Source organism: Bidens hawaiensis, unplaced genomic scaffold (genome assembly GCF_021521415.1).
Source record: "Bidens hawaiensis isolate Kalapana, Puna unplaced genomic scaffold, B.hawaiensis_p1.1 tig00018965_1, whole genome shotgun sequence".
NCBI classification, from domain to species: domain Eukaryota; kingdom Viridiplantae; phylum Streptophyta; class Magnoliopsida; order Asterales; family Asteraceae; genus Bidens; species Bidens hawaiensis.
In genome coordinates this window covers 149,599-160,257 of record NW_027492882.1, presented here as the reverse complement: position 1 = coordinate 160,257, position 10,659 = coordinate 149,599, and the positions used below count along the sequence as shown (strand labels likewise).

At 33.0% G+C, this 10,659-nt stretch overlaps 1 pseudogene; it reads left to right on the top strand.

Annotated features, from left to right (window-relative positions):
- The first annotated feature begins 2,419 nt into the window (after positions 1-2,419).
- Positions 2,420-8,585, top strand: LOC143557450 (receptor-like protein EIX2; annotated as a pseudogene).
- Positions 8,586-10,659: the final 2,074 nt, after the last annotated feature.

Below are 10,659 nucleotides of genomic sequence, written 5' to 3'. Positions count from 1 at the left end.
TTAGTTGAAAACTGGTCATTTTCAAAACCGATTAGTGATCAGCGGTCAAATAACCGTTAAACCGATTAATCAGACCGGGTAATAACCGGTTTTGAGACAAAAAAAAAACCCTACCTTGTATAACCGAACACGTTGCAAGCAAGTTCACGTATAATCATAAACAATATGCACGAATAATATTTACATGCACGATAAGAGTGAATTGGTTTATAAACAAGCGCATAACTAACAAAAGAAAAACTTGTAACATGCTACACCCCAAACACTATAAAGCGTTAAAATTGGGTTATGAAAAACTCACATGGAATGAGGAATACGGTAACGAGAAGACGGTAACGATTAAAGCAAACTAGTTGGTCCCGCGAGAATTCCTGACAATTTGTCCTAATTATTAAAGCGTAAATAAAATGAATACTTTAAACGAAATAAACAAATAAGACACAAAGAAACGGGTTTATGACGGATTTGAGGGTCGTTAAAGTAGTAGTTATATTGATAAAAGTGTAATTATATTTTATTAATTTAATTATTAGAAAAAAAACGAAAAGTCATATTTGATTATTAAAGAAAACCGTTTATAATATCAATACCGAAATATCTATATGTACATATGAAAACGTATTATGTAATCTATTTTAATAGTTTATCGGGGTTCAATTTAGTTAAACAAGAAAAGAAAGATATGAAACATTTATTATTATTATTTAGGTAAAAATATATAGATTTATAAATGATTATATATATATATATATATATACACATACACACACATATGAATTTGTTTTAGAAACTTATCAGGGTTCGGTTCTTTAAAACAAGTGGAAACAATATAGGGTTTTTAATGTAATTAAAATCTAGTTAATAAAGTTTTTATAAAACAAGAAAACAATATACATATATATATATATAACCGGACCACGGGGTTCGAACTTGTGCCCCTGGCCGGGTTTAGATTAAGTACCAAGTGCACTAGCCAACTGGGCTAGTGGCTAACTCATTAAGAATATCAAACTGAAAATACTTAACCAATAATCCCAATAAACCCCTAAACCATATGAACCCTAGAAATCAAATGTAGGTCTTACACCCTGTGTCAATTAAAATTGGCAGAGGGGTTTTGAAGAGGACTCAAAACGTGATCAAAAAGCATATTACAATTACCTAAAATGGTTACGAATTGCACGAGAAGGGCGAGTTAAGGTTTCGGCCTAAAAGTGAATTCAAACGAGGTCAAGAACTATTACAACGATGCAATTAGGATAGGGTTCGTTTCGTGGTGATGAGATGATGGTGTAGTACCTGTTAATTGAATTATTGGTATATATAGGTTAACAAGATCAAAATGGTCCGCAGCCATGTTTCACGCAAATTTTGATCATATTAACTCAATTGATCGGCTGTTACTCGATGTTAATGATGATTAAGATTTGCATAGGTTACGGAATAATCAATTGACCATGGTTTACGTGCTTTAACGGTAAGGGGGGTGTCGCCGACGGTAACAACGGGGGAAAAGAAAAAAAAGAAGAAAAGAAAAAAAATAATATTTAAAAAAAAAAAGTATTTGCTAATATGTCCCTGGTCTTAAGTTGATAGTCAAATATGGTAAAACTATAGTGTAAGGTTAAAAGCACATATATTCAATTCTTTAATGATCCATTAACGCCTAAAACACAATAAGGACAAAACCAAGAGACATAATTAATACTTTGACGTCTTTAATAAATAAGGAGGTCTGATTACAAAACGGGTTCATTAAATAGATACAAATAATAAACGAAAATTGACAAATGTCACATCTCCAAATTTGAAAAGTGTAATAGCCTAAATACAAATTCTAAAAAAATAAATAAAATAAAAAAATACAAGCCCATTTTAATTTTAAAAAAAAAACTTTGTAAAACCCAAATCACAACCAATAAGCATTTTAAAATGTAATTATTTTTTTTTTAAACGAAGACTTTCTTGTATTCAGGCTATCTAATAAGCATATCTAAAATGTAATTATTTAAACATAATAAAAATAACCTTTTACTCAATACCCAAATTTTTTCTCGCCTTCGGCCCAAGCTTTTTAACCATTCGCAGATACGGCAATGTAATATAAAAAAAACAAGAATGTCGGAAGTTGGAACAGAGATTCATTTGCTCAGTACAAGTTCATTGTGTCAAATGAAACCTACATGTTTTCAAATTCCGGAAAATAATAAATAAAGAGTGGGGCCAAAGAAAAAAATATATACATGTTTGATTGTTTGTGAATACAAATGGCCGAAATGCCGAATTGACTTCCAACTTCCAAGTCTGCAATAACAACACGTTTATCTTCATTTATGGATATATAAATGAACTACATCCTTAATCTTATGAACCCATCAATTCATCAGAAGAAATCATTGTGTGAGTTCTCAGGTTAATAATGGGGAGTAAGTGGGGTTTGGGGTTCTACTTCATTTTTATAAATATTTATTTGGTTGCAACAATAAACACTTATTTATCTTGCTTTGAGCATGAGCGACTAGCTCTTCTCAAGTTCAAAGACAGTGTCACAGATGCCTATGATATGTGGTCATCATGGATTGGCGATGATTGTAGCAGCTGGGATAGAGTCATGTGTGATGACGTCACTAAAAATGTTGTAAGTCTTACTCTGAGAGCTTATCTTTTTGGTGGTGACTACTTACTTAGTAACGAGGTGAGCACCTCTTTGGGAGAGTTGCGGAGTCTGAAATACTTAGACTTGAGTGGGAATGATTTTCAAGATAGCCCGATCCCTGAGTTCATTGGATCCTTGAAGCAACTAAGACACCTCAATCTTTCTCTAGCACACTTCTCAGGTATTATTCCTCATCACATTGGAAATCTTTCTAATTTAAAGAAGCTTGACTTGTATGAAAACTCATTCAAGGTAAATGATATGGCCTGGATTTCTGGTCTTTCATCGCTCGAGTATCTTGATATGGGTTATGTGTCTCTTAGTGGAGCAAAAAACATTGATATGGTGTTTCACAGGATTCCTTCATTGAAAGAGTTGCGTTTGTCAAACTGTTATCTTGTTAATTCTGATCTTGGTCTTCTTCATAACTCGAGCACTACACTTTCCAAAATTAGACATCTAGATCTTAGCTTCAATTCTTTCAATGGTGAAATTCCTCCTTTTCTTCTAAACTTGACATCCTTACAATCCTTAGATCTTTCACTCTTTAGGCTTAGTCTCACATGGAATCTTGCAAACTTTCTAAGCATGTTTCCTTCTTTGTCGCAGCTTCATTTGTCATCATGTAACATAAAGCATGTCCATCTATCTCATATTCATCATAATTTCACTTCCCTTTCTAACATTCGACACTTGGATCTTAGACAAAATTTCATCCTGGGTAGATTTCCATCCATTTTGGCAAACATGACTTCCCTACGAATTCTTGACCTTTCTGATCACATGTTGAATTCATCGGTTCCTATTATGCATAAACTTCAAAAACTTGATCTTTCTAGGAATCACTTAAGCACATCGAGGATGTGGGAATCTGGAGACAGTGTCACCTAAAACAATTGAGCGTGTCTTCAAATTATATCTTAATGCAATTTACTGACTTGTCCACAAACGTATCACAATGCTCCCAATATGCTTTGGAAAGTTTGGATTTAGCGGGGAGTTTAAATGGTACATTTCCAGAATCTATCAGAAGAATGAACAAATTAAGAGGCTTGTATCTATCACGTAACAAGTTAACAGGTTCAATACCTGAATCTCTGGGAAGATTAAGATTATTACAAGTATTAGATCTGTATAATAACGAGTTAATCGATCCCATTCCGACATTTCTTAGAAAACTTACAAAACTTGACCTTTCTCTTAATCACTTGAATGGTTCGATACCAACATCTCTAGGGAGACTTGCTTCATTGCAGTCATTTTCGGTGTCTTCAAATTTCTTAATCGGCACACTTCCGATTTCAATTGGAGAACTCTCTCAACTCCGTTTTCTTGATGTCTCTAACAATTCTTTGGAAGGAATTGTTTCTGAAGCTCATTTTGCTAAACTTTCGATGTTGAAAGACTTGAATGCATCTTCTAACAGTAAGTTGACATTCAATGTTTCACGTGAGTGGCTACCTCCATTCCAGTTGATCGTCGTTGATCTTCGCTCTTGTAATCTTTCAAATGGATTTCCACATTGGCTTAGATATCAAAGGAAACTAGATAGATTAGAAATTGTCTCATGCTACCATTTCAGGATCTCTAACCACATGGTTACAAAAGTTGCCCATCATACGTTCCATAGATCTCTCTCACAACAACTTTAGGGGACCTTTGACCAACCTTCCTGGTGGGATACCTTATATTGGTTATGGTGATTATTATTATTATAATCCAGCAGAATTGTTTATGCAAAACCACCTTTTTGGTGAGTCAATTCCAAGGTCATTGTGCGAGAGGACAGATTTGGAATATATTAATCTTTCACAAAATAGGTTAAAAGGAAATATTTCCACATGTCTTATGAATATGCAAAGGTTGAATTTCTTGATGCTAAACTCAAATAGACTAAGCGGCATCATTCCAAGTTTTATAGGGCCAACTTCATCATTGGTATGGCTAAACCTGAATGATAATCACTTAAGTGGCGAGCTCCCTCAAGAAATTTGGAACTTAAGTGGGTTAATATTCTTAGATTTGGGAAATAATGCGTTCACCGGGAAAATACCTGAATGGATCGGAGAAAAAGAAATTTTGTTGTTGATTTTTAGGTTACACAGAAATAACTTCACTGGAGGAATTCCTTGATCTCTGTGTAGAAATAAATATCTTCGAATTTTGGATGTTGCACACAACAATTTAACGGGAACCATCCCTCATTGTTTAGGAGAACTGTATGACATGGCTAACTCTCCTTCTGGTGACCTCAGAGATTCTGATGAGGGGGTGACTCAGACAATAAAAGGTATTGATGCAAAGTATACGGGAACATTGAATTTTGTCATTAACATGGACCTTTCAAGCAATAAACTTATAGGAGAGATACCTGTAGAGTTAACTGCACTTCATGCATTGGTGGGTCTCAACTTATCCAATAATCATCTTACTGGTGGCATTCCAGATAGCATTGGAGACATGAAAGCATTAAATTCTCTCGATTTCTCAAGAAACGAGTTGAGCGGGTTAATCCCTCCAAGCATTGCAACTTTGAATTTTTTGAGCCATTTGAATTTGTCAAACAACAACTTCTCAGGACGAATTCCAACAGGGAATCAGTTGCAGACCCTCATTGATCCATCAATATATGCTGGGAACAAAGGTCTATGTGGAGCTCCATTGTCAAATAATTGCTCCAAACATGAAATCCTAACCCCATCGCCGAAGAACAAATATATAGCAGCTCATGAACCCAAGAAGGTATGGTTTTATGTGGACATAATGTGTGGTTTTGTAACAGGGTTTTGGGGTGTTATTTTATTTTTGGTGTTGAAAAACAATGGAGACATAGGCTTTTCATGTTTGTTGAGAAGATCATGGACAAGATACAAGTTGTAGTCTTGGTAAGAGTTAACAAGATGAAGAGAGGAAGAGAAGTCATATAAAGTTGTACATTGGAAGCATTTTTATTTTTAATTTTGTATTTTTCTTGTTTATTTTTCTTTGATGTTGTTGAATTTGCTACTTATCATGAGTGCATGCAATTTTATACAAAAGACTGTTTCTTTTTTCTCTCCAATAATAGCATTATTTTTATACATATGAATAGTTCACTAATGATTTTATGACTAGTAAATATATGTAATGATTTAAATAAAATGGCAACATAATTCGAGCTTATTAGCTTAAAGGTGGGTTCATAGGTCTCTTGGGGCGACCGTTTCACTAAACATACTACTAGTCCCACTCGAGCATAGCCATTGTATATGTATAGTTGTGGCAATTGCAACCGTTATATATAAGTCGGTTGATTTGCTTGCATATATCGTGAGTAATCAATTATACAGCTTAAGATAAAAAATTTAAATAAAAGAAAATAGTTAAATGGGTCGAAAGTGATATGAAATGTAGAAAAATTAATTTTCTTATATTCAATATGTATCATATAAAATACTACTAGAGTGTTCCCGACGCGCTTTGCGCGGGGAACTCGATAACGGACTCGCATATTAAAACGCGAATACGCAAACACATCGTAACGAATATCACTTCGGCACAACAAAATAAAAGTTTTTTTAACTATCAAAAGAATTTGGTTAGTATTGGTTCGGCTCATTACGGCATTGATGTGGTACCGACACTCGGTATGTGGTTACAATACAAAAAAAATATTCTATTGCGAAAAAAACTCCGTTTTCATCTGAATTTACATAACTTGTTGCTAATACAACTTCGTTTTAACGGCATGACACATAAAAATATGAGCATGTCGTAACGTCATACTAAAGTTTAAATATCGTATGCTAAAAAATACCAAAGAATCAATAACTTAAATGTATAAGTAATAACAAAAAACTATATGGGAAGGAAAACACATGTTAAGGTATATACTAAAACCATGAAAACTTTGGGATGCTAACGTAAAACGTAAACAAAGTTTAGCAAAAAGAAATGCCATTGATCAAAACTAAAACAATTTAAAACTTGGGGGACTAAATTGAAACAATCAAAAATTTAAGGACTAAGGTGCAAAATTATACTATATGTTAAAGAAAACACTGTAGCGGTATGTTTCCTTTAATATATAGTATAATGGGTATGGAAAGTCGATTCTGACTGTTTTGAGGGGTTAACCATAATCAAATGGTTGGTTAACCTTTGGTTTCAGTTAATTGTCTAATGTATTTTTTATGGTTTTTTTTATCCTTTTTGTCTAGTTGAAATTAGTTCGGTTATGGCGCTTCAAGCTCCATTGTGTAGTTTCAAAGCTGAAAAAAGTGTGTTCCAAGCTTGATTATTGTAATCTATAAATATGTATCTATATATATATATATATATATATATATATACAAGTCCGCATGTCATTTAACTAAGCACTCCACATCGGATGCCAAGTAGATGTCATACCATTATTTCCTATTATATCATGACACATGACCCGTTTACCTATTATAGCCTATTATCCGTAAGGCTTTATAAAATTTTGAAAAATAAATTATTGTTTGATACGGGTTTCAAACCCAAAACCTCATGTTTCAAACCAAATGTGTTTACTAACCCTACTAAAGTGGTAATTGTGTTAGAATTTTTGACTTAATATATATAAATGTAATTTCTCTTCAAGTATAAAGCCAAAATTATACTTAATTGTTAGCATTTTCATAATTTACAATATCACATTGTCTTCTCGTATCTCTTTAACACAACTATTTAAGATTTCTCATCATTTTCTTTTCATTTTAAAATATATAATATTTTTATTTATTCTTTTACAACCAAATCTTAGTGTTTGTAAATTTAATTTTTAAATCTGTGGCAATATTTTGTCATAAATATCATCTTTATACACACAATATTTAATATAACAATATCGATATGAATATTTTATTTTAAAATAAATCTAACACTGACAATTTTTTTTTCAACTTAAAATTATAGTGCATAATATATCAAAAACTTATTATAAAAGTCATTAATAAAAATTAATATATGAAATAACTGAATTTAAATATTTCATATAATAATTTTTATTTTTATTATATTTTTCATCCGTGTAGAATACGGGATCTAACCTAGTTTATTTATAAAACCTTTCATCATCAAAAAATAATTTTCGTGGGTCATGGGTCTCACCAAGCCCGGATAATTCTTAAACGGGTTATAACATCTCAATTGTTTGTGAAACCCCTTAATCATCACACAATAATTTTTGCAGGTCATGGGTCTCACCAATTGTGAAACCCTTTTAACAGCAAGCAAACCTTAATATAATTTTTCTCATCTACATATTCATTGTCGCTGGTCTATCCTCTCCATCACCAGTTTACTTAAGACAACCACCCACCATCATCAACCTCCCCTCTCATAACCACCCTTTTTTCATAAGACAAATTTTTATATTCATGTTTGTTCATTTAAAAAAAATCAGCATATTTGTTTTCGTTTATGTTGGTTCGTTAAAAATCTAAGAAACCTACACATCTCAATTGAAAGAGCCCTAACGTTAAATAAATATAACTAACGTAACAAACTACTATATACGTATTAAATTAAAACAAAGCTACGTTAAAAAATAAAACAAATCGTTACAAAATATACAAATAGCAAAACGATTAAAAACGAAAACCTAAATAAAACCCCCGTAATACGGGGCATAAAACCCAACCATATGTGCGGATCCATTGCCAAAGAGTTGCTCTAATCACAAAAACCCAACCATAATTGCCAAGAAGAAATACGAAGCAAATGATGAGCCAACAACGTGTGGTTTTATGTGGACATAGCATGTGGTTTTGCAACAGAGTTTTGGGGTGTTATTGTAGTTTTGGTGCTAAAGAAGCAATGGAGACAAAAGCTTTTCATGTTTGCTGAGGAGACTACGGACAAGATACACGTTGCAGTCATGGTAAGAGTTAATAAGATGAAGAGAGGAAGAGAATTCGTATAAAGTTAGTGTGTCTAGTAAATAATATGTTGCAAATAATTTTTCGTATTTCCTTGTTTATTTCTCCATGACATTGGTTAATTTGCTTTTTATCATGAATGCATGAAATTATGTAGAAAAGAATGTCTAGTAAGAAATTGATCTACTACCTAGCTCCATAAACAATTTAAAGATCTAAATCATGTTTCTTTAAGATATATTTAGAAAGTAATGATTACATCGGCAAACGAGAACAATCATGTTAGTTAATAATTGAAACTTTATTTATATAAATACAAATATATCATTAGTGCTTCCATGACAAGTAAATATGTGCAATGATTATTATTATATATATTAATATTAAATTAAATTAGAACTATCTTATGAGAGTAGAAATCACTGTTTGTTTCATAAGCGCTTATGAGTGTTGTGCTTCTTGCTTACTTTGCAGTATAATTGCCATTCATCTGTGCTGTTTACACCTGTCTCACTCTTGGGTTTATGCAGGTTTTGTTGAAAGCATACGATTTCAATAAACGTACAATTGACCGTCGGCCTTGATTGTGCGTTTCTGGAGACGGACTTACCATCGTCGGTGGTATAATTGTGGCTTTCCGGTCGGTGAATATGTAAGTGTGTTTCATCTCGGTGTTGATTTGTCTGTATTTCTGTTTTCTTAATATTGTTCAGTTGCATGGTTGGTTAGAAGCAAAGGGGTTGTGGTGCTTGCAGGTTCGTGTTTTCCCTTCCGATCGGTTTGCTCTTTAGTCTTTATGCTTTGCTTTTGTTACTGATCGTCGGATTTAAGATAGATTTTGGTCAATTGAGGTTTAATTAGATTTTCGACAGTTGAGTTTTAATTTGATATTACATAAACGTTCGAATTTCATGTCGTTATTCTGTTGTTGATTTGTTTTCTGAGCCGCATGCATGCCAGGTGTTCGATTTTTGAGTCAACAAGAGTACTTTGTTGAAATACTCATAGTACAAGCATGCTACACCGTAACGAACTACATGTGTGCTGTTGCAAGAAGGGTAAACAAGGCTGTGAACCATAAAGCTTTGCTGCGGATAGGAAGAAAGGCGGTCTTCACACCTCTCAGCGATCTCAAGATACCAACCTACTACTTCAGGTTGGTACTCATGATCCCTACGAGCATGTGTGCGATGTGCGCACGCACACATACGTGCAATTATAGCCAATTCGCTTTCCGGTTTCACAAAAATCTCAATTGTTTGACCCAAATAACCATTATTAAATTTTATTAGTTTTATTCAGCCCAAATAGATGAACGACATGCACGAATCGAATAGATGCCAAGCTTGATACATTTTCAAATGTTATGCCTACATTTTGTGTATGATACAAGTTTTGTTCAAGTGTTCATTTTGTGGATAGCTTATATATTTAACCCTTTCTTTGTAATTTACTCTTTATAAATATGTATTAAAGTTAGTTGTATGCGGTCAAAAAAAGGTTTAATCCTGGAAAGAAAAGTAGTTGTATTCGGTTGAAAATAGAGCCGGTTTCTTATTTGTTTTAGTTTAAGCTTACTGTGTTTTGGTTTTTGATTCTACCAAAAAAAATTTCAACCCGAACTAAATAAACCGTAACCCAAACTGATGACGCCCCCCATTTTCCAATTGATTAGTCTTGGTGGACAAAATTACAACTTTACCTTTGTGTGAATTGAGTTGTTTACAAAAAAATATATTTGATGCTTCTGCTTTTTAGTTGAACTTATGTTGTTAAACTTGCGTTTTATTTGTAGCAGTTGATGGCCTGGATCGGTTCGGGATGGAAAATATTTCAATGAGGGTCAAATTGGGTTGGGTTGACCCAGTCAAAAGTTTTTGTTCCATTCAACTTTATATTTTTTGAGAGTACAAGGTAACCATTTTCATCACTAATAATTGAAGGAGTAATTACAAGTATTTTCATAAGTCCATTGGTTATTTACCATTGGCTTAAAATTGAATAAAGAAGATTTTGTATGCATGTGGGAGGAATAGTCAAGCTTACCTAGTCTCTTGCTGATTTATAGTTAAACAGTTGTTTTCCTTTTTTGTTGCTTAGTTTGTTTAGGTCCGTTAT